Source organism: Rana temporaria, chromosome 4, assembly GCF_905171775.1.
Source record: "Rana temporaria chromosome 4, aRanTem1.1, whole genome shotgun sequence".
Taxonomy (NCBI): Eukaryota; Metazoa; Chordata; class Amphibia; order Anura; family Ranidae; genus Rana; species Rana temporaria.
The window spans coordinates 112536216-112561994 of NC_053492.1; positions in this window are offsets into that span (position 1 = coordinate 112536216).

The window sequence follows — 25779 nt, forward strand, 5'->3', positions numbered from 1 at the left end:
TACCATGCAATGTGGTGCACTGCAATGCATGCACAGCATGCCTCAACACACAGTAATGAGCTAACATGTGAGTTGGTGCGCTGCAATATGTGTGTCGGAGCTGGGTTGCCTCAGTGCATCAAAATGAATGTGCATGTTACCGTACAAAAGTGCAAAAGGTTTTTCAGCCCTAACAAAAAGGTCTTCCTTTCTAAGATTGTTGTTATTTGCATTGGAATACTTTACTGTAAGGTGATCAGAATTTCTACTATGCTATATATTTTTTCCCCAACCATACAAGTTTTTGGAAGATGTATAATATACAATCAACAGCTCACAGGGGCGCCAAGTGGCAGTGACTAGTATTACACAGAAAATCTGCTGGGAAAAATGTAAAATAACCAACCAGCATGGGGTTAGTTTGTGGATCATAGGGCACAGAGTTCCTTCTCTATTGTATGTTTACATGAATACTTTGTATACTGATATCTGATATACATGTATGTGGTATGCATGCCATGGCCTGCCAGATATTCTCAGTGAGTATTTTAAAGAAATCGAAAAGAAAAGCAAGATTTTTTTATTTAATGGGGGGCTGAATTTGCAATGTACTGTAGATTCGGACACTCTATATGTGCCAGCCATGGGGCAAACAGAAGAGTAATTAGAACCTTCAGGGCCCCGTGCAAGAAACCATAAAGGGCCCCCCTGACTCACAGTGGGTGCCCTTCCCACTAATCCCGATGCTTTTAACCAGGGCCGTCTTAATAGCATTATGGGCTCCTGGGCAAAGTAATGCTCTGGGGCCCCTACAATGGAGACCGTGCAGGTACACAGAAATCACATAGGTAGGAGGTAGGGGATATCTAGAGTGTAGAGGGGTCAGAGTTCTGGGGGGATATCTGGGATGTAGTGGGGCAGCCCGGGCTACCCCAATTTCGGGCAGCCCAGGCTCAAGGACCAGTTGCTTTGAGGAAAGGGCAGGGGCCCCCCATGCAGCCGGGGCCCCTGGGCAAGTGCCCAGGTGTGCCCTCTCATTAAGACAGCCCTGCCTTTAACTCCCGTTGCGGGACCTTTTATTATGATCCTGCAATGGGACCTTTTAACATGTTCTGCAGCGGGCCACCTTGCCCCCCCTACGGTGGAGGAACCCAAGTGCCCAGTCACAAGTTAGACCTTTGCAACACTGGTTCTTGTTATTTTATTTTTTTATTACTTTTTACCATTTTTTTTTTTTTTTACAGTTATATTTGTTATTATTTATTACAATTTTCTAAGAGCCCCACTGAGGGACTTTGGTGAAATATCATGGACCTAATCAGACCTCTGATGTTTCATCTATGAGACAGTGAATGGAGATTGAGGACATTCAATCTCCATTTCTGCAGCCTCAGCTGCACAGAATGACTGGACAGGAATAGCTCCATACAGAGCATCCCTTTCATTCACAAACTGAAGCATAGTAAACATAGTTTGTTATGCTTCAGTTATGAATGGACATCGGTACCAAACACTGATTCTGTCCATTCACAAAAGGAAGGTGACAATAAATTACATATTTACTGGCCCCTTCCCCACTCTCCCTCCTGACACAAAGCAAAACTAAAAGTACAGCACATTTTCGTCAACTGAAGAAAACTATGACGAAAATAGAATCCGTTTTCGTTAAGGAACGAAAACAGGACTTAATGGGAAGGAGGGGCCATTAATGAATTTACTGTATTTATCGGCGTATAACACAGTGCGTGCATGTTATACACCGATATTTGTTTTTTTACCAATAGGGGGCGGAGATCGGGCGGTCCGCCTTTGAGTACCACACATCGGGGGGTGGTCAAGCCAGCCACCCAACCTCTCCTGGCCCTTGGACAGCACTGTCAGTACATTAGGAACAAAAATCATTACCAGCCCCTTCTCCTATACTGCTCCTCCTCCTGTGTCACTCATTGTAAGCCAAAGCTTCTAACCTCAATAGCTTCGTTCTTGTTGGCCGCTCTCCTCATCCTGCTCCTCCTCCTCCGAGTGTTGCTTTAGATTGGAGGAGGAGAGCGGTCACATGACCATCCATGAATTGTCAGAGGAGAGCAGTCATGTGACCAGTTCCATGCAAGAACGAAGCTATTGAGGTATATTTAGAGACTTTGATTTACAATAAGTGCGACACAGGTGGAGCTGTGTATGAGAAGGGCTGGCAGTGATTTATTGTAAACTTTAGTGTACGCTGGCAGTGCTGTCCCAGGAGACTGGGGGTCTCCTGGGAGTGCAGGGGGGGATGTGTACTGTGTGGGGCTTTGTATTGTGCAGAGGGTGGGGGGCTTTGCTGGGTACTGTGGGGGGCTTTGTATTGTGCAGAGGATGTGGGGCTGTGCTGTGTACTGTGGGAGGCTTTGTATTGTGCAGAGGGTGGTGGCTGTGTTTTGTGTACTGTTGGGGCTTTGTATTGTGCAGAGGGTGGGGGGCTTTGTATTGTGCAGAGGGTGGGGGCTGTGTTTTGTGTACTGTGGGGGTCTTTGTATTGTGCAGAGGGTGGGGGCTGTGTTTTGTGTACTGTGGGGGGCTTTGTATTGTGCAGAGGGTGGGGGGCTTTGTATTGTGCAGAGGGTGGGGGCTGTGTTTTGTGTACTGTGGGGGGCTTTGTATTGTGCAGAGGGTGGGGGGCTTTGTATTGTGCAGAGGGTGGGGGGCTGTGTTTTGTGTACTGTGGGGGGCTTTGTATTGTGCATAGGGTGGGGAGCTGTGTATTGTGGGGGGCTGTGTATTGTGCAGAGGGTGGGGGGCTGTGTACTGGGCACATTCAATTTTAGTTGACTAAAATGAATATATTAGACTAAAATGTACTGGAGATTTTAGTCGACTAAAATACGATGACTAAAATGGGACTAATCCAAATTTGCTGCCAAAATTAACACTGGGGAGGAGAAGCTGTCTTTCAGTGGCTGCAGGGGGAGAATGGAGGGCATTGGTTTCTCTATATGCTGCCGCCCCTCCTATCCTGGTGTACAGGGGGGACGCAGGACCCCTCTGGAGCATGGGGCCGGGTCACATTTGCTACTCCTGTAGGTACACCCCTGGGGCCCCTGCTAATTGTTTTTTAGAAAGTGGTTAGTCCAGAGCCTAGACTCAACTTTCAGCTTTGAAGCAGCAATTTTGGGATCCCAGGATGTCTAATTATTCTGAATTTTAAAATGTCCATAAACTGTTAGATTTCTTTCATTCAGCCTATAAACTGAACAAAAGAAATAAAACATATTCCTCCATCCACACCAAACAGCACGGTTTGATAAATCCTCCTGCTGGGCTAATTTATTATGACAGTGGGCGGTGGCCAGATGTCAAAATGCCCAAACAGTGGCTGCATCTGATTGGATTGTTTGGCCGAAAATTTTCCAGCAGGCTCCTTCAACTAAAGTCAATCAAAGCAAGGCTAGCAGTGTCACCTACTGAGCAAATTTCATCAGGACCTGGACAAAATTAGCTCAGTGTACGGTGAGATTTAGAGGACATACACACATGCAGATGTTACTCTCCGAAAAGATAAAACGGTTTGGAGTGAAACTAGGGAAAACAAGTACATTTTTCCTTATATTTTCCTATTCATAAACCTAGTCTGGCCCATCGTTCGGCCTTACTAGACCAATACACAGTAGCACCAAGGGACGCTGCCTCAAGTGCAGTATGTAAAGTATGTAAAAGACATTACAACTGCCTAACCGAATGTATTTTCAATACCTCCAAAGCCATAACATAAAGAATCTGATTTTCAGCTGCCAATTACATCACACATGATTGAATCTCTTCTGAACCCCTGAGTATTGGTTAAAACTTTATCCGATGCTTTTGCAGTCAATTCACAACCTCAGCTGGAACACTTCTTTTGAGATTGGAAGTCTGATATACCATCGATTTATACAGGGGTGATGATTGACGTGCTCAAACGGTTAGGGTCCTTTCACACGTGCGGACCGTTCGTCCGTTTTTTCATATTAGCGATTACAGACTGCAATGCTTTCCAATGGGATAGCGTACGTTAGCGGATGAGCATCCGCTAACGCCCGTTAACATCCGTCTCCGTTAAGCTCCGTTTTTTTGAACGGAAGAAAACCCTATTTTTCTTCCGTCAAAAAAACGGAACAGACGAAAAACGGATGTTAGCGGACGATCCGTTTAACATCCGATCCGCTAACATCCGTTTTTCATCAAAATATGTAATAAACATAAAGTTCTAACAAAAAAAAAACGGATGAAAAAACGGATGAAAAACGGATGAAAAACAGATGACAACTGATGAAAAACGGATGTAAAACGGATGAAAAACTGATGAAAAAACAGATCAACTGATGATAAAAAACTTTTTCAGAGAACTTTTGTGTGACTGTGTTTGCAAGCCAAGCTTGAGCGGAATGCCGTCGGAAAAACCATCCAAGATTTCCGATTGTGTGCACGGGGCATAACACTACCATCTCCCCACTTTACAATGCCTCCATCCAGAGTGGAGACACATTAACCACTTCAGCCCTGGAAGGATTTACCCCCTTCCTGACCAAGCCCTTTTTTTGCGATTGGGCATTGCGTCGCTTTAACTGACATACACACGGTCACACAAAAGTTCTCTGAACTTTCGACCGTCAAGAACGCAGTGATGTACAACACTACGACGAGCCGAGAAAATTAAGTTCAATGCTTCCCAGCATGCGTCGGAATTTTGCGTGTCGGAATTGCTACAGATGATCGGATTTTCAGATAGGAATTTAACTAAACCTAAAACCAAAAATGTAATATATTGTGGCTTACCAGTCCTTGGATGTAGTGGCTGCATAGTTTTTTTTTTTTCAAGCTGAGAACATTTTCAGCAAGAACAGAAAATACCTGATAATCTCACCAGCAGTGCAGTGTATTGGCCCTTTCCTGTTAGCTGAACTGGAAAAAAAATTGTTTTATCTTTCTTCTGTAAACTACTAATCCCATCATCCCTATTGTAATGAAGATGAACAAAGGCAGAAACATTTCAAGTCCAGGCTTGGTGGCAACCATGTCCCTTCATAGATACAGTGGAGGAGTGCAACCACCCAAGGATGGGACATGTGTCATTCACAAGGATTATCAATTGCATTTTTTTTTTAAGAAGGCTGGGAAAAATAGGAAAAGAAATGAAGTCGTGTCATCTAAGGATTGGTAAACTGCAATTTAATTAAAGTGGTTCTAAGAGCAGAAGTTTTTTTTACCTTAAAGTGATTGTAAAGGAACAAATTGTATAAAAAAAACAAACATGTTATACTTACCTGCTTTGTGCGTGGTTTTGCAGAGAGCAGGCCCGATTATCCTCTTCTCAGGTCTTCTCAGGTCTCCCGCCGGCGCTCTAGCCCCCCCCCCCCTGCCGAGTGCCCCCACAGCAAGCCACTTGATTTTGAGGCACTTGTGCATGCTTACTCCCAAGATGGCTGTCTGCGTCCATAAGACCCTCTCCCGCTTCACTGGCTGTGATTGACAGCAGTGAGAGCCAATGGCTCCTGCTGCTGCACCTCAGCCAATCAGGAGGGAGAGACCGTGGAGAGCCTTGGGTCTCGTGCACACTGCTGGATCGAGATCTGACTTAGGCAAGTATTAGGGGGCTGAGGGGGAGCTGCACACTGAAGGTTTTTAACCTTCATGCATAGGATACATAAAGGGTAAAAAAAAAATCAGCCTTTGTTATACCTGAAGGGTTTCACATGTACTGGCACTTTAAGGCTGGCTCCACCCAGCAGTGAAGACAAGGGTCAAGGGGCATAGTAGCCATCTTAGAGAGAGCACATGTAGGAAGCAGATAAGATGTACTGTCCTGAGATGCATGTTGCAGTGTACAGATGACCTGAAATAAACATCCATTGTTCCAGACCAGAGTCTTGCGTCTCTCACAACACAGAGGATATATAACAGCCTTTACAACCACTTTAATGCATTCTATGCATTAAGGTAAAAACCAACTTCTGTGTGCACCTCCCCTTATACTTACCTGAGCCCAATGTCGATTCAACACTCTCTCTCCCTTCTCACTTGTTCAGAGTCACCAGCAGGAGCTAGTGAGGAGCGAGTAGGGGGAGGGGCCGAACTGCACTCTGTGTGCCAATGGACAGAGTGCGGCTCAGGAGCGAGCCTGCATGAGCGCCCCCATAGCAAGTGGCCTCCTATGGGGGCACTCATCAGGGAAGAGGAGCCAGGGGATCAGGTCTGCACTGTGCAAAACCACTGCACCCAGCAGGTAAGTATAACATGTTTTTTGTTGAAAAAAAAAAAAAAACTTAAAAAAAAATTACCTTTACAATCACTTTAACTTTTTTGGGGGTACAGGTATTTAGGTTTTGGATATGATTTACATCAATGTGAGGAATGAGGATTGAAAGCTGTGTGCTTTTTATAATTTGTTCTGATCTGCTCTTTACAACTGTAGTTGTCTGGTCCCTTTCTATTGTTCTTACATGTATCTGAGCTGCCTGCAAAACAAATAGAAAGCTTTGGGCTTTTACCCAGGAAGAACATCTAGGGACAGCGTTTATCCATTCAAGGACCGGAACCGTCCTCTTTAACTCCCAGGATTCTGTCAGGCACTGCACGTCAAACCATTTCTCTGCTGTAGTGCAGACAACAAGCTATTGAGATGTAGGGTTTGGTTTTCCTGTGAGGACAATGATATGACGGGTGGATGCAATAAGTGCTTCCAGTATGCTTCTAACTTTTTACTCTTAAGTCACAGGGTTTAAACATACGTAGCAAGATGCTGAAGTCATTTTAGAATTAGGAAAGAAGAGGATCCATGTTCTGGCACAAGGAAAATTTAAAGCGGTTGTATACCCGCAATGATTTTTTATTTTTTTTCCCACCTGAAAGGCAAAAGCCATAATGAGCTAGTATGCACCGCATATTAGCTCATTATGAAATACTTACCTCGGAACAAGGTAAAGAGAACTTACCTGGTCCACGCCGAGCAAGATGTCATCTTGCTTCGGCGTGTCTTCCGGTTATCGCCGCTCCATCTCTGTGATTGGCTGGAGTGGCGATGTCGTCACTCCCGCGCATACGGGCGGGAGACTTCAATCCGGCAAGGTCCGGCGGCTGCCGGCCCTTTAGCCGAGGATCCCCGCTGCGCATGCGCCGCTGCAATCAGCGGCGCATTGCGAGCGGAATATCTCCTAAACCGTACAGGTTTAGGAGATATTTTTTATACCTACAGGTAAGCCTTATTATAGGCTTACCTGTAGGTAAAAGTAAAAAAAAAACGCCTATACAACCACTTTAAGGCTTTAAATGCTGATGATCCCCAGAAAAATCCAACTTCTGGCACCCGCAGGTAAAATGACCGTGCCTCGGAGAGGAGGGGGAGAGGAGTGTGGCTTCATACACCTGCATCGCTGGACAGTGGGACAGGGAAGTGTCCGATTATTAAAAGTCAGCAGCTACACTTTTTGGAGCTGCAGACTTTTAAATGGGTGGAACTCCGCTTTAAGTTTCCTTGGCATCTACCCCAGTCTGCTTTAAAATTATTGCCTGGGAGAGACCTTGCTGATGCAGTATAACTACCTTGGCCCGGATTCAGAGAGTAATTGCGTCTGCGTAACCATAGTTATGCAGCGCAATTGCTTACTTGCGCCGGCGTAACGAGTTCTCCTGATTCAGAGAGCTTGTTACGCCGACTGCAGCCTAAGATATGCGTGGCATAAGGCTCTTATGCGTTAATATCTTAGGCTGCATTCTTACGCTGGCCGCTAGGTGGCGTTCCCGTTGTGGTCAGCGTATAGTATGCAAATTGCATACTAACGCCGATTCACAACGTTACGCGAGCCCTGCGTTCGCAGTTTGCGTACGGCGGTTTTAGCGTAAGGCTGCCCCTGCTATTAGCAGGGGCAGCCAATGCTACGTATACCCGTCGTTCCCGAGTCGCGAAATTTTAAATTTACGTAGTTTGCGTAAGTGAATCGTGAATGGCGCTGGACGCCATTCACGTTCACTTTGAAGCAAATGACGTCCTTGCGACGTCATTTACCGCAATGCACGTCGGGAAAGTTTCCCGACGGAGCATGCGCTCTACGCTCGGCGCGGGAAAACGCCTAATTTAAATGATTCCCGCCCCCTACGGGATCATTTACATTAGGCGCCCTTACGCAGGGCATTTTTGAAGAGCGCCCACGCAAATTACGTGGCTACTGCTTCATGAATGAAGCGTAGCGCAAATAATTTGCGTAGGCGCAGGGGAAAAAAGGGTACACTGCGCCTCCGTAAGGAGCGTGCAGCTGTACCTGAATCTACCCCAATGTGTTTGGCTGTCTGTGCTCAGTCTTGCCATCGTATATGACGGTGATTCTCAAACTGTGTGACGGCGCGGCACACTAGTGTGCTGTGTGAGATTTGCAGGCGTGCCGTGAGAGTTTTGAAAAATATTTAGAATTGCTAGCAGTTTGAAACCTTTAACACATCCTAAAATTAAATGGTAAATCAAAGTCATAAAAGTTAAAAAAGTAACATATATAAAAAAAAAATCTCTGTCAGTCTGTCATTCATTGGTTCCTTTTGTAAGACTAGTGCGAGATCTCGGGAGAACTCGATCACTCTAATTATATTATATTGATAAAGACCGTTCCATTCCAACTTTGATGCTTATAAACATTTGTTCGTGTTTAGCGATGAAAAAATACTTGATCAAGTCTGGAACAATGAAAGAGAAACTGTTAATTGAAAAGCAAGAAAGCAAGTGAAAGTACAAAGAAGATTACAATCGCTTCAATCTGATTTGCTCTTGAAAGCAGGCACATCCTTCACATTAAATTTAGAATGAAATATATATGTAAAAATAAGTAAGTTCTTCACCACAAAAACTGTTAAATCTTTTCAGGTGTGCCATGAAAATTGTCAGATCTTTTTGGTGCACCGCAAGACAAAAAAGTTTGAGAAACACTGGTGTATGACCTGTGGCATAACCTCACCTTAGTAGCAGAGTTTGGCTGTTCCTCACCCAGTTTTAAGTTTCCTACACAGCTGTTTCTTTTCCAGTTAATAACCGTGTTTCAACCTACATATGAAATTGATGATCATTAGCACTTGCTCTGTATAATTGGTTAATCATACCTCTGACTCACATCCTACAAAATACCTGACTTTGTGCAAGTGTAGGAATTGATGCTGGTTTGAATCCAAGGGGGCATCACATCAAATTGATTTCATTTAGATTTTTCTTATGTTTGCCCAATTTTAAACTGAAGACAAAATAAACGATTAAAATGAATTCCAGGAAAATGTATAAGACAAAAATGAATGTAGCTCTGTAATCACTTGATCATTCATCATCACCATCATTAAATGTATTTTCTTGTAAAGGCAAGCAATATAGTTTCCTGAATTTGACTTAGTATCAATCTCTTGTGTATGGGTGGGTGAATCAATATGGCAAGCCTTAGCATAAGAAAGCTAGTCAGTTGTGTTCCAGTGCAAGGGACATGCTGATAGGAGAAGAGAGCGGAGTGGCAGAGAGAGGAACTCATTAGTGTGCCGCTTCTCCTTTTACCGTCCAGTCACAGGAATATTTTTCTTTTTACACATTGATACATAAGCATAGGAAGTGTGCAGGCTTTTGACTACAAAGCAATGTGGGTGAGCACAGAAAGAGTGGAAAGAACAGAGAAACCCAAAAATACTCAGCAAAGCTGATTGCTATATGCCTGCACACAATCAGTCAGGTTTATCCGGTGTGCTTTGCTTGTGCCCATAAATATGATGTCTGTCAAAATTATGATGATCCTCCTGTGTCTATGGCCACTTTGGCAATATTTTATGGTCAGTCTAATGCCGCGTACACACGATCATTTTTCAGGTTGTAAAAAAACAAAGTTTTTCAGGCTCTAGAAAAAACGAATTTTTTTTCAACTTCATCATTAAAACGACGTTGCCCACACACGATCGTGAAAAAAAAAATGCTCTAGCAAAGCGCAGTGACGTACAACACGTACGACGGCACTATAAAGGGGAAGTTCCATGCGGATGATGCCACCCTTGAGGCTACTTTTGCTGATTTTGTGTTAGTGAAAGACGATTCGCGCTTTTCTGTCTGTTACAGCGTGATGAATGTGCTTACTCCATTACGAACGGTAGTTTTACCAGAACGAGCGCTCCGGTCTCATAACTTGCTTCTGAGCATTTGTGGGTTTTTCACGTTGTTAAAGCCCACACACGATCATTTTTTACAACCCGAAAAACAACATTGTTTAACCACTTACCCCCTCGACCATATTGCTGCCCAAAGACCAGAGTACTTTTTGCGATTCGGGACTCTGTCGCTTTAACAGACAATTGCGCGGTCGTGCGACGTGGCTCCCAAACAAAATTGGCGTCCTTTTTTTCCCACAAATAGAGCTTTCTTTTGGTGGTATTTGATCACCTCTGCGGTTTTTAGTTTTTGCGATATAAACAAAAATAGAGCGACAATTTTGAAAAAAAATAATATTTTTTACATTTTGCTATAATAAATATCCCCCAAAAATATATAAAAAAACATTTTTTTTCCTCAGTTTAGGCCGATACGTTTTCTTCTACATATTTTTCGTAAAAAAAAATCGCAATAAGCGTTTATTGATTGGTTTGCGCAAAAGTTATAGCGTTTACAAAATAGGGGGTAGTTTTATGTAATTTTTATTATATTTTTTTTACTAGTGATGGCGGCGATCAGCGTTTTTTTTTCCGGTACTGCGACATTATGGCGGACACTTCGGACACTTTTGACACATTTTTGGGACCATTGGCATTTTTATAGCGATCAGTGCTATAAAAATGCATTGGATTACTATAAAAATGCCACTGGCAGTGAAGGGGTTAACACTAGGGGGCGGGGAAGGGGTTAAGTATGCCTGGGTGTGTTCTTACTGTGGGGGGGGGGGGGGGGGTGGCCTCACTAGGGGAAACACTGATCTTCGGTTCATACAGTGTATGAACCGAAGATCAGCATTTCCCCTGCTGACAGGACCGAGAGCTGTGTGTTTACACACACAGCTCCCGGTCCCCGCTCTGTACCGAGCGATCGCGTGTGCCCGGCGGCGATCGCGCCCGCCAGGCACACGCACGGGAGTCGGGGGCGAGCGGGGGGCGCGCGCGCCCCTAGTGGCGGCTGGGAGAGAGGACGTCATATTACGTGCTCTCGCCCAGCAGAGCCACCTTGTGGACGTATTTCGACGGTGCGCGGTCGGCAAGTGGTTAAAGCGGTAGTTCACCCTCCTTCACCTCATTATTCCATTACTTTCGGCATCGTAGCGCGAGCTACGGTATGCCGGTCTTAAATTTTTAATCCCCGTACTCACTGTGCTATTGTTGATTGAAGAATCCGACTCCCGCGGGGAATGGGCGTGCCTATGGAGAGGGAGGATGATTGACGGCCGGCTCTGGCACGTCACGCTCCCCGAAGACAGCCGGAGTAGGTCTCGGCTATTCACAGCGCCTGCGCACAGGCTATGCGCAGGCGCCGTGAATAGCCAAGCCTATTTCGGCTATTTCCGGAGAAGCGTGACGTGCCAGGGCCGGCCGTCAATCACCTTCTCTCACCATAGGCACGCCCATTCCCCGGATTCTTCAATCAACGATAGCACAGTGAGTACGGGGATTAAAAATTTAGGACCGGCATACCGTAGCTCGCGCTACGATGCCGAAAGTAATGGAATAATAAAAAAAAACATTTTTTTTTTTTTTAACAGGGTGAACCCCCGCTTTAAAACGTCGTGAAAAAATAGAGCATGTTTGAAAAAAAATGTTGTCGTTTTTCAGAACCCGAAAAATGCTCTGAAGCCCACACACGATCGTTTTAAATGACATTTTTAAAAAAACTTTGTTTTTTTACAACCCGAAAAAGGATTGTGTGTACGCGGCATAGGAAACAGACTATTCTTTTATATTCAGCAACCCTAGAAATGGCAGAAGTGAAGCAGATTTGCTGCATTACACTGATAGGTGTGATGGGAGTTTACTCTGTAGCCATTCAGAATTGTAGAGTAAATGAATAGTGGAAGTCTCATTGAAGTCTTCACATTACAAATCCGGTAGTGTTAGTAAGACCCTTAACAATAAGCGCAGTGTTCCTGGGACCAGGTCAGGTGCTCACACTGACAGATGAATCAGAGAAGCACAAGTGAAGAACACTATGTGACGGATGGGACATCGCAGGGCTCTTACAGCGGGTACACAGCAGAAGCCGGCTAATCATCAAGCACAAAGACGTTTCCTGGGCTTGTGCAGGGACTGGTGAGGAATAGTAAGAAGACCCAGGCACCTAATGAAAAGGTTCACTGTTGGGTTGGGTACTGGCCAGATCCTGTTCCAGAGACAGACCTGAAGACAGCGACAAGGAACTGAAGACAGTGACTTGTTGTAAGAGTTTGAATGGAGCTGACTGGCACCACATACTAGATATTGTATTAATTATATTATATTACATTATATTATATGAAATGTGTGATCTGCAATACCAACTTCAGTATCCCCGAAACTGAGGGATAAATAAATCAAGTCGTTAAGGCCAAAAAATGTTGCAATGATATAGTCTATCCTGCTAAAACTTTTTTGCCAGTCTTGGATAGAGTGGGAAAGCATTAGAAGCCCTGGCCCAGATTCAGTAAGAATCTGCGCCTTTCTTACGCAGGCACAGGGCAGCGTTTTTGCCCTGCGCCCGCGCAAATTTTCTGCACTGCCCGCGATTCACGGAGCAGAAGCTCCGCAAATTGCGGGGGCGCTGTGTTAACTTGCCCGGCGTAAGGGCGCCTATTGTAAATGATCCCGCCGGGGGCGGGAATCATTTAAATTAGGCGCGCTCCCGCGCCGAGCATAGAGCGCTTGCTCCGTCAGGAAACTTTCCCGGCGTGCATTGCGGCAAATGACGTCAAAAGGACGTCATTTGCTTCAAAGTGAACGTGAATGGCGTCCAGCGCCATTCACGATCCACTTACGCAAACGATGTAAAATTTGAACGTCGCAACGCGGGAACGTGGCCATCCTATAGCATTGGCTACGCCTGCTATTAGGATGTGTAACGTTACGCGAAACCCGACGTACGCAAATTACGTAATTTGCGTACGCAGGGCCCGCGCAAGTTTGTGAATCGGTGTTAGTATGCAATTTGCATACTATACACAGATCACAATGGGAGCGCCCCCTAGCGGTCTTCGCTAGAATGCAGCCTAAAATCTGCGTGGCATAAGAGCCTTATGCCGCGCAGATTTTAGGCTGCAGTCGGCGTAGCGATGTTCCTGAATCAGGAGCATTCGTTACGCCGGAGCAAGTAAGCAATTGCGCCGTGTAACCTATGGTTACACGGGCGCAATTGCTTCTTGAATCTGGCCCACTGTTAGGTTTTTAACATTGTCAGGGGCTCTGTTAGAGAGGTTTTCCCTCACCTTTGGTCCCAGTGTCAATGGTTTCATCAGACAGGAAGTTAGGGGAAATCTGCATACGGATGACAGCAATTAAAACTGACAGAAGTTCCAGCCTTTCTCCATTATAACAAAATATATATTTTTATTTCTCCCTGTGTTGATGACTTTCTCGTACTTCCTGTCTGGTAAACCATTATCGCTCTGATAGTAAGGCTAGGTTCACATTCTAGCGATTTGTCATGCGATTTGAGAGATCAAATCGCATGACAAGTCGTAGCCTATTGGCGGCAATGGCACTGTTCCAATCGGTGCGACAACGATTTTGCAGCGCTGCACCGATTTCCAAAAGTTGTTCCTGCACTACTTTTATTGATTTCAGGTGCGATTTCTATAGACATCTGTGTATGAAGCCACACAAATGTCTATCAAGTAGCACCTGAAATGGTGCTGACCTTGCTACTTTGAAATCGCGCTACTTCAAGTAAAGTAGCATGATTTCAAAGTAGCATCAGTGTGAACCAGGGCTAAATGAGGGTTACCTACAGGGCCATCTTTAAGGCAGGGCAAAATGGCCAGATGCCCTGGGCCCTGTCATTGTTGTGGGGCCCAAAGCAGCTGCCTCATACTTGCCAACTATCCAAGTTTAAATTCCCTTGTCCCTTGAAGTTTTAGTCCTTTGCTGTGTCCTGATATCTCAGTGTGAAGTGCTGCTACTAATGCTGCCCAGCTCTGCCCTATTGTTGTGTACAGATGACTCACCTGCAGACCCTGTGTTTACGTAAATAACCTCCATTCATATGTAAATAATGGGAGCATTCAAATGTAAATAGTGTCAGCATTCATATGTAAATATCTGAGGCAGGCGGCATTCTTATGTATATCATGCCCCTATGCAGTGAAGAGATGATGTGCTGTAAACTCTAGCAACCAATCAGTGAGCAGTATTACTGTACAGTAATCTCTAGCAACCAATCAACAAGAAGAAATCATGTGCTGTAACTTCTAGCAACTAATCAGTGAGCCATAATGTGTGCTGTAACCTCTAGAAACCAGTCAGTAAGTGGTAATTATTTGCTGTAACCTGCCGCAACCAATCGCAATCACTGCCTGATCTGATACAGTAAACCGATTTTAGGTCTAGCTGATATTAACTGCTTGCCGACCAGCCGCCGTCATTCTACGGCGGCAGGTCGGCTCTCCTGGGCGAGAGCCCGTACAATGACGTTGGCTCTTTTTGCGGGCACTAGGGGCGCGTGCGCGCCGCCGGAGGCGCGCGTCCCCCGCTCGTCCGTGAACCCCGTGCGGGTGCCCGGCGGGCGCGATCGCCGCCGGGCACCCGCGATTGCTCGTTACAGAGCGGGGACCGGGAGCTGTGTGTTTAAACACACAGCTCTCGGTCCTGTCAGCGGGGGAAATGCTGATCTTCTGTTCATACAATGTATGAACAGAAGATCAGTGATTTCCCCTAGTGAGGCCACCCCCCCACAGTAAGAACACACCCAGGGACATACTTAACCTCTTCCCCGCCCCCTAGTGTTAACCCCTTCACTGCCAGTGGCATTTTTATAGTAATTCAATGCATTTTTATAGCACTGATCGCTATAAAAATGCCAATGGTCCCAAAAATGTGTCAAAAGTGTCCGAAGTGTCCGCCATAATGTCGCAGTACCGAAAAAAAACGCTGATCGCCGACATTAGTAGTAAAAAAAAATATTAATAAAAATGCCATAAAAATACCCCCTATTTTGTAAACGCTATAACTTTTGCGCAAACCAATCAATTAACGCTTATTGCGATTTTTTTTACGAAAAATATATAGAAAAATATGTATCGTCCTAAACTGAAAAAATTTTTTTTTTTATATATTTTTGGGGTATATTTATTATGGCAAAAAGTAAAAAATATTCATTTTTTTTAAAATTGTCGCTATATTTTTATAGCGCAAAAAATAAAAACCGCAGGAGGTGATCAAATACCACCAAAAGAAAGCTCTATTTGTGGGAAAAAAAGGACGCCAATTTTGTTTGGGAGCCACGTCGCACGACCCCGCAATTGTCTGTTAAAGCGACGCAGTCCCGAATCGCAAAAAGTGCTCTGGTCTTTGGGCAGCAATATGGTCCGGGGGTTAAGTGGTTAATGGTATGTCTCAGAGCAGATGGAGAGCGAAATTGCATGGGGGGGGGGGGGGGGACAAGAAATGTTTTGCCCAGGGTCCAATCAACATTAACCACTTCCATACAGGGCACTTACGTACCTTCCTGCCCAAGCCAATTTTCAGCTTTCAGCACTGTCGCACTTTGAATGACAATTGCGCGGTCATGCTACATTGTACCCAAACAAAATTGGCGTCCTTTTTTACCCACAAATAGAGCTTTCTTTTGGTGGTATTTGATCACCTCTGCGATTTTTTTTTTTTGCGCAACAACTAAAAGAAGACCGAAAATTTTGAAAAAAATTAAGTTTTTATTTTTTTCTGTAATTTTTTTGTAAATAAGTAAGTTTTCTCTTTCAATTATGGGCACTGATATGGTGGCACTGATGGGCACAGATGAGATGGCACTGATGGACATCGACGAGGTAGTACTGACGGGCACAGATGAGGTGGCACTGATTGGCGGCGCTGGTATGCGGCACTGATGGGCACACATAGGCGGCACTCATGGGCACACATAGTTGGCACTGATGGGCACTCATGGGCGGCACTGATGGGCACTCATGGGCGGCACTGATGGGCACTCATGGGCGGCACTGATGGGCACTCATGGGCGGCACAGATGGGCACTCATGGGCGGCACAGATGGGCACTGTGGGTGGCACAGATGGGCACTGTGGGGTGGCACTGATGGGCACTGTGGGGTGGCACTGATGGACACTGTGGGGCGGCACTGATGGACACTGTGGGGCGGCACTGATTTACTTGTTGCCAGTCAGTGCCCATTTGTGGGCACTGATTGGCATCTTTTTTTTTTTGCATCCTTTTTTTTTTCCCCAGACTTTTTTTTCAGACTTTTTTTTTTTTTTTTTTTTTCAGACTTTTTTTTTTTACTTTTTTTTTCTCAATTTTTGTTGTTTTGCCCTTCCCTGGTGGGCATCCCTGGTGGTCCATGTGGCGATCCGAGGGGGGGCTGCGCTGATAAACAATCAGCGCGAACCCCCCCTGTCAGGAGAGCCGCCGATCTGCTCTCCTCTACTCGCGTCTGTCAGACGCGAGTGAGGAAGAGCCATCGACGGCTCTTCCTGTTTACACCGTGATCAGCCGTGGTTGGACACGGCTGATCACGTGGTAAAGAGTCTCCGTGAGAGACTCTTTACCGAGATCGGTGTTGCGGGGTGTCAGACTGACACCCCGCAACAACGATCGCCGCGATGCGCGCCCCCGGGGGCGCGCAGCGGCTAAGAATCCTGATGACGTCATATGACGTCCGGTCAGGATTCTACAACCACTTTGCCGCCGTCAATCTGTCATTGGCGGGCGGCAAGTGGTTAAAGACGTCCCTTTATTCAACATTTTTTTTAAGTGACTCTTGCTAATATTAACAAAAAAAAAACTGCTAAAGATATGACTCTTAACAGTCAAGATGGTGTTGGACACATGGCTAAGCTCTTCCTATTTCTATTGATAACAACAGGAACACAAAGACAGGATATTACATCATAACCATGTAGTTGATGACTTTTCACAAAAGGAGATGAAATATGGTACAGTGGGTGTAATGCAAATAATCACTTACCTTTGTTTGCACTGGTCAATTTTACATGCCAAATATAGTATCTGTACTTATGTTGTTTAGGTGACCTAAACAACATTGTTTAGGTCAACTTGTGGAAAGTCTTTGATAAACCTTGTTGCACAGAAAATTCTGACCAGGTATCATCTACTCTAGACCAGTGTTTCTCAACATTTTTACAGCCAAGGCACCCTTTAAAATGATGCACACTCTTGGGGCACCCCATTCTAAAATGTTAAAAAAAAATAAACTAAATCATTTACATAACCCAGCAACATTCACACACCCAACATGGTAATTTATTCTTCCAAAGCACACTGGCACTGACTGGCATTCCACTGTTTCTCTTCTCCCTCACTAATATGACCCCAGTGCTGATAAAGAAAGGCAGGGAAGGGGTAAACAAGGATGCTGTACAGGCGCCCAACAGCTGGAAGGTTGTAATGGTGAACAATGAAAATCTGTGGCTTTGTGTAATTAAAAGGCAGGCTTGGTCCACCCACTGGCTAGTATACAATTTTGGGGCATTTGTTAGACACTTTGCCAAGGCATCCCTGAAGAAACCTGTAGGTACCCCAGAGAGCCTGGGCACCCTGGTTGAAAAAGGCTTATCTTTGATTTTCACTAGTTAGTTTGCCTAGCAAAAATCAAACCCATGTCGGATGCAGGTGTGTGGAGTGAGGTGTGCGTGGAGAGAGGTGGACATGTGAGAGCTAGCGAGATGTGAGAGATCTCCCCCTCCCTACCCACTCCAGAGATGCTAAAGTCAAGCGGGTTACAAGCTCCGCTCTAGCCTCCCTCCCTGCCTGCTGCTGCTCTTTGCCTCGTTCCTCGCAAACTTCTTCACTATTGAAGCTAGCAGTGTGAAGGTCGGCCGTACCTGCTGGGCTTGCTGTTTGCTGCTGTTTGCTGCTGCTGCGGAGAGCGTGACGGGTGTCCTTGTCCCTTCGTGAGGCTGCCAGGAGGTTGCGAGGACTCGGGGACCGTGCTCGGGTTGCACTGTGATTGGGAGCCGGTGATCAGCTGATCGGGACCACGTGACTTCCCCAACGAATCCCATTCTATACTGCCTGAGTGCCTCTGCCTGTGTGTGTGCTTGTGCGTCCAAGAGCTGACACAGGCTCGGAGACCGGGGGTCTCTCGGCTCGTCCCACATAGATCTCACACTGTATCCCTCGTCTTGGCATAGGAGGAGGACGTGGACAAGGGCGACAATTAGTGCCCAAGGGTGGCACAGCACACGAAGGACAGTCTCCATAACTGTACAGTACAATCTGCAGAATGAGAGGACAGAATGAGAGGAGAGCTTGATACAAGTAAGTGATTAAGCTTGCCACCCTAAAAAGATCTTTGAGATTTGCTTTTGTCCCTTTGGCATCTGAGACTTTGCTGAATCCCAGTGTTACCTGTGCTACCTCTACTCTTAATAGACTGTGATTCATAGAAAGGGGGAGAGAAAAAGGAGGAGTGGATTTAAAAAACCTACAAATATTGACTTTTGCTTTCCTTACTTGCAAAGTGATGGTCAACATATATGAGACATATGCTATAACACAAGAACTATAAACTTGTATAATCTACTTAACCCCAAAAGGAGATTGTGCTCCTATATGGACTATCATAAATTGCTAGGATAGGGGGTCCCTGACAGCACCGATAGTATTGAGGCGTTGCTAGTAGATTCACCTCCCCCCCTTTTTTTTTTTTTTTTTTGTCCTACCACTGGTGAGCCATCTCTCTTTGTGGCTTCCTTTTTTTTCTTTCCTCCTACCCCCATGTTCACCATGACCAATAAACGTGGGTCTGAGGACCAGCAACACTTAGAGGGGGCCCCTAACACACGATCCACTAAGGGGAAAGAGAAGGGTAGTCAGGCTGCGGCGGCTAAGCTGGAGCGCTTTTTTCACCCCTCTCAGCCTGCACCACAAGCACAATCGCAATCCCCTATAAAAGGAGGCCTATCGCCATCAGCTACACATAGTAAGGGCCCCGTAGGAGCATCGACTGCTAGGAAAAGTCAGGGGTCGGGGGTCTTTAAATCAACTAACCCCACAAACTCAACCGCGACTAAGGCCCAGACCGCTAAGGGACCGGGGGGGGAGGCACACGGAAATGCATCTGCATTGGCTGCGCCTGCGATACCAGATCTCGCCACCCTACCCAGTCCTGAACCAGTAGATGAGCCCACATTGAAGGATGTTCTGCGGGCTGTCAATGATTGTAAGGAATTCATGGTAGGCTTCGACAACCAGCTAAAGAGCCTGAGGGATGAACTTGCTTCAATTCATCAAGACTTGCGCAATACTGTCGAACGAGTTACTACCCTGGAAGAACGAGTTAGTACGGTAGAGGACACCCTATATCCATTTGAGAAGGAACTCGGGGAACTACAGGAGAAAACAAACCAAGAAGCAGCCAAACTAGATGAAATCGAGAACAGACTTCGAAGAAATAACGTTCGAGTAATTGGTCTTCCGGAACGAAGTGAGGGGCCCAACACTATATCCTTCATTGAGGGCTGGCTCAAGGAAATCTTTGGCCCTGACATTTTCTCACCCTCTTTCTCCATTGAGAGGGCCCATCGAGTTCCTTTTAAACCCCCGCAGGAAGGAGGGCGTCCTAGATCACTACTTTTTAAGCTCTTCTACTATGGCGATAAAGTCACTCTTCTACAAAAAGCCAGGGAAAGAGGAGTTATTACGTACAACGGAGCAAGAATTTCATTTTACCCCGACTTCTCTCCAGACCTACAAAAACGCAGAGCGGAATTTACGCAAATAAAGCGCACCCTACAGCAACATAAGGTGGTCTACGCCTTACAGTACCCGGCCCGTTTACGGGTTACAGCCTTAGGCCGAACTTTTTTTTTCAACTCACCGGCAGAGGTGGCACAATGGCTGGAGACAAACAGCAAGGATCTCTAGACATCAATACAACATAACTATATGCCTCCCCCCTTTCTTTTCTTGGAGGGGCATTCCTTTTCCCCCCCCCCTTTTTTTTTTTTTTTTCTCCCCTCTTTCTCACAACCTGATTGCTTACACAAGGAGAGAAGGGAAAAAGAAGGAAAAACACTATAAGATGAATAACACTATAAAGTCCCACTGTTTTGTGGGGGGGGGGTTTCACAATTTTGATTGATTACATAAGGGGAATAACACTGTAGAATAATAATACTATAATGACTCACTATTTTGATTATATGGAGGGGGGAGGTTTGTTTGTTTCTTGCCTGTTTTATGGGGTTTTTTTTTTTTTTTTTTTTTTCTTTTAGGGAGAGGGGGAGGTCCCCCCCCCCTTGTTTTTATATAATGTTTTTTTTTTTTTTTTTTTTTTTGTTTTTTTGGTTTTTTGTTTGTTTGTTTGGGAGGGCGTGATATGTATTCACTGTCACTTACTGTTATTTATATAGTCACACAATGCTCATATAGCAAGTTACTAATGATCTGTTCAAGTCTTTAGGTCTGCATGTGTACAGAAAATTAGCTGAAGGGAAAAAGGGAAGGAAAAGAATTTTTGCACTATGAGATTAATGGCACTAAATATTCCACTACTTTGAGGCTTTTTCTTCTTGTTTCAGGGAGAAGGGGTGGGGGAGGGTGAGGGAGGGGGACCCGTCTTTTTCTGTAAGGGGAAGGGGGGCATTTGGGGTATAGAGGGTGTTGCTTTGAATTGATTGACACTGTATTGACACTTTTTTTTTATTATTATGCTTATTTATACATTAATAGAGGTTCTAGTCTGCCTGAGTTATCACACACACGGATAAATGGTTTACCCAACTAACTCGGGGGCGGGGGGGGCACTATGCTCACTCTTATTACGCTAATGACTCCAACCATGTAGGTTGGGTAGGTTGATCGATAATTGGACTAACTTGATCAACCGTGGAGTCCTTCTTCTCCTTCCTCCTCTCTTTATTCCCCCCCCCTTTTTTTTCTCTCTTTTTCTTTCCCCCCCCTTTTTTTTTTTTTTTTCCCTCTTTGGGGGGGGGGGGGGGGGAAGGCAGATATTCTCTTTCTCGGCCCTGAGAGATGGAGGCTCGGAACTTGAATTTGATTAGGGGGATGGGGGGGGAGATGGGAAGCTCTCGCTCCTCTGCTGAGGGAGAGAGGTGAATAAGTGCGAGGATGGGAGGATGGCTGTGGTTAGGTGAGGGCGGTGAGGTCACAGGTGAAGCCCTATGGGGAAGCCCAGGTGGGCAGGGGGGAGGGGAGATCGGGGGGGGAGGAGGATGGGAGGGGGGAGGGGAAAAGTGGGAGGGAATTTTGGGGGAAAGAGGTATCTCGGTCATTATAGAGGAGAGGAGAGGCCTTGGTTTTGATAAGTGGCAGAGAGAGGGGGAGGAGGAGAGAGAAGGGGATGAGAAAAAATTGGTCGCTCTATACTATGTTTATTTTATGTCATTATTACTCTATTTAGTCCATGGCTTTGAGGATTAAATCATGGAACGTACGAGGGTTAGGGGACCCCACTAAGAAAGCACTGGTGCTGGCTTCAATGGAGGGAAGGGGGCCAGGGATACTCTGCTTACAGGAGACACACCTGACCAAGGACACGATGACCCAACTGGGTCTACGAAAATTCCCGTTTCGCTACCATTCTGTACACTCCTCATATTCGAGAGGAGTGAGCATAATGGTGGGGAAAGGTGTGCCATTTACATGTGAGAGAAGTTTGATAGACGAGCAGGGGCGGTATGTGTTCCTGGCCTGCTCTATTGAAAATAAGCAGTATATTATCGCCAATATTTATATCCCCCCCCCATTTAAGTTTGATGTTTTACAGAAATTAGTGGAATTTATGTTGGACAAAACCGACATACCCTTAATAGCAGTGGGAGACTATAATGAAGTGCTAGACAGAGCCTACGACAGATTCCCCTCGACATACGATTCAAATATGGAACAAGGGAGTCGACTGGCCCAATTTCTGGATGAGATAGGATTAAAGGACATTTGGCGTACCCGACATCATTGCATCCGACAGTATTCTTGTCTATCTAGCTCCCATGCTACTTTGTCCAGAATCGACATGGCCTTGGGAAACGAGTTGGCTCTGGGCATGATTGAGAAGATAGAATATGGGCCAAGGGGAATCTCGGACCACTCACCATTGGACTTAGTGATTAGGAGGAGTAAGAACACCTCTCAAAGAGAGTGGAAAATTAGTCCATACTGGCTTGAGCTGTTGGGAGACTCACAGGAGCTGTTAAATAGCCTGAAAGAATATGTCGAAATAAACACAGGCTCGGCAAGGCCCGGAGTGGTCTGGGACTCGCTGAAGGCTTTTCTGAGGGGTTTGCTAATCCAGAGAGTGGCGAGGATAAAGAGAGAGTCTAGGACAGTGATGGCGAACGCGTGGCACGCGTGCCGCTCCCGGCACGGCAAGCTGTTTTGGTGGGCACGCGGTGACAATGCAGAAATGTCAAAGAAAAAAAAATTAAATCGTCAACCGCAACTAGAAACTACATTTCCCACACTACCCTGTGCTAGCGGTGACGTGTCCGAGTGGGCGTAACTTAGAATGAGCGCCCGGAGGTCACGTGTTAGCTTGCTACCCAATGAAAGCTCTCAGATCATCCACTGCCTGACGTGCTGCTGGGCGTGACTGGGAGCATGAGGAGAAGACGCACGGCGGGAAAGAGCTGCAAGACTCGTGAAGCCATCTTCTTCATTGCGCAGTTTGATTCAGCTGCAGACAAAGGTAAGAATACTTATTACTCGAATACTATTTAGACATGGGATACCTGGGTCGTTTTATGACGTCTATTATGGGTTGCCCTGCTAACATCACCCAATCTAAAATGTAAAATTTTGCTGAACAATTACTTTAGCTAATCTCGCTGGTGGGTGTTCTGACAGTTGCTGACTGACTTGGGAAACTTTGTTCTGCAAACATATTACCCCCCTCATTGCTGTTATTGGGTCTAGTTGTCCTTTCCAAACATATTACCCCCCTCATTGCAAGTGACACCTATGCCCAATAACAGCAATGAGGGAGGTAATATGTTTGCAAATGACACCTAGGCCCAAAAACAGCAATGAGGGAGGTAATATGTTTGCTGTTATTGGGCATAGGTGTCATTTGCAAACATATTACCTCCCTCATTACTGTTATTGGGCATAGGTGTCATTTGCAATGAGGGGGGTAATATGTTTGCAAATGACACCCAGGCCCAATAACAGCAATGAGGGGGGTAATATGTTTGCAAAGGACACCTAGGCCCAATAAAAGCAATGAGGGGGGTAATATGTTTGCAAATGACACCCAGGCCCAATAACAGCAATGAGGGGGGTAATATGTTTGCAAAGGACACCTAGGCCCAATAAAAGCAATGAGGGGGGTAATATGTTTGCAAATGACACCCAGGCCCAATAACAGCAATGAGGGGGGTAATATGTTTGCTGTTATTGGGCCTAGGTGTCATTTGCAAACATATTACCCCCCTCATTGCTGTTATTGGGTCTAGGTGTCCTTTGCAAACATATTACCCCCCTCATTGCAAATGAGGGGGGTAATATGTTTGCAAATGACACCTAGGCCCAATAACAGCAATGAGGGGGGTAATATGTTTGCAAATGACACCTAGGCCCAAAAACAGCAATGAGGGAGGTAATATGTTTGCTGTTATTGGGCATAGGTGTCATTTGCAAACATATAACCCCCATCATTGCTGTTATTGGGCCTGTGTCCTGGCCTATGGACAACAATGACACACTTTTTTTTTTTTTCATTTTAGCCCTTTGGATTCTTCTTTGCAATTCTTGTAGAATCTACAGCAGCTTCCAGACCCAGCAGAGCGGTGTCAGCAGCGGCACAGCGCGACTTCTTGTTTCACAGGACATTGGACGATTTGAGCTTATATCTGTCTACATTAAAAAAAGTAAGTTGCTAAGGGTCACATCTGGCCCCCGGGCTACGGTAGTTTCCTGTGTCCCTATGGACAACAATGAAAACATATTTTTTTTTTCATTACAGCCCTCTCTCCGGGATTCTACTTTGCAAATCTTGTAGAATGTACAGCAGCTTTCAGACCCAGCAGAGCGGTGTCAGCAGCGGCACAGCACGCCTTGTTGTTTCACAGGACATTGGACGATTTGAGCTTATATCTGTCTACATTACAGAAACGTAAGTTGCTAAGGGTCACATCTGGCCCCTGGGCTATGGTAGTTTCCTGTGTCCCTATGGACAACAATGAAAACATATTTTTTTTTTCATTACAGCCCTCTCTTTGGGATTCTTCTTTGCAATTCAGAATCTACAGCAGCTTCCAGACCCAGCATAGCGGTGTCAGCAGCGGCACAGCGCGACTTCTTGTTTCACAGGATATTGGACGATGTATATCTGTCTACAAAACCGTGAGTTGTTCTACCTTTTTTGTGAAATGTTGCAATAATATTTTTGGTATAGGTAGGTAGGGATAGATTTGTATTGGGTGCTTCATCCATCCTTATTTTATACATTTTGTGTTTTTTGTAGACATGAACAACCAAAAATGAGTACATCAAAAAAAGCAAAATTAAAAACAGATAGTGGAAGATCATTCCAAGAGACCTGGACACAGTCATTTGGAGTGATTGAACGCAATGGGAAAGCGTTATGTGTTCTGTGTAGTGAAAGTGTGGTATCTCGCACATCTAGTGTCAAACGTCATTTTGATACCAACCACAAAAGTGTTGCCGAACTTGGTGTAGCTGAAAGAAAAGAGTTTCTTGATGGGAAATTGAAGAGATATCACTGCCAGTATCGTAGTTTTTGCAACTATCTTTCTAAAACAAATTATCTGGCAAATGCCAGCTTTGAAATTTCACTGTGCATAGCAAAACATGGAAAGCCCCTCTCTGATGGCGATTTTATCAAAACGGCCATGTTGGCTGTGAGTAATTCCCTTTTTCATGAATTTCCAAACAAGGACAAAATTAAGCAACGAATCTCTGAAATGCCACTTAGCAGAAATACTGTTAAAGATAGAGTCCTGCGTATGGCAAGTGATGTTAGTCAGCAGCTCACCACTGACTTACAAAAGGCAGCCTGTTACTCCATGTGCTTGGATGAAAGCACAGACATAAATAATCATGCAAGGCTAGCAGTAATTTTGCGTTATGCTGTTGGTGACACCATGAGAGAGGAGCTCATGAAACTGTTGTCTTTGCCTGGAAGAACACAAGGGATAGATATCTACAATGCTGTGATGGAGGCTTTTGTCTCACAAGACATAAGGCCAGAAAAAGTGGTTTCAGTTACTAGTGACGGGGCACCTTCCATGGTGGGGGTAACATCTGGTTTCATACAGTTTTTTGTCAAAGAAGCAAAGCACCCAGTCATTCAATTTCATTGTATTATACATCAAGAAGCTCTTTGTGCCAAGGAAAGCAGCAAAATATTAGACGATATCCTCAAGGATGTCACAAAAATGGTGAATTACATCATGGCTCGTGCTCTTAATTTTCGACAGTTTCAAGCACTTCTTGATGAGGTACAGGCACAGTATAATACTTTACTTATGTACAATAATGTACGATGGCTAAGCAGAGGACGGGTCTTGGAGAGATTTGTAGCCTGTTTGGATGAAATTAGGCTGTTTATGAATGACAAGGGGCAGGAATATCCACAGCTCACTGATATGACCTGGCTCACCAATCTCATGTTTTTTACTGATTTTACAATACACTTCAATGTCCTGAACAAAAAAC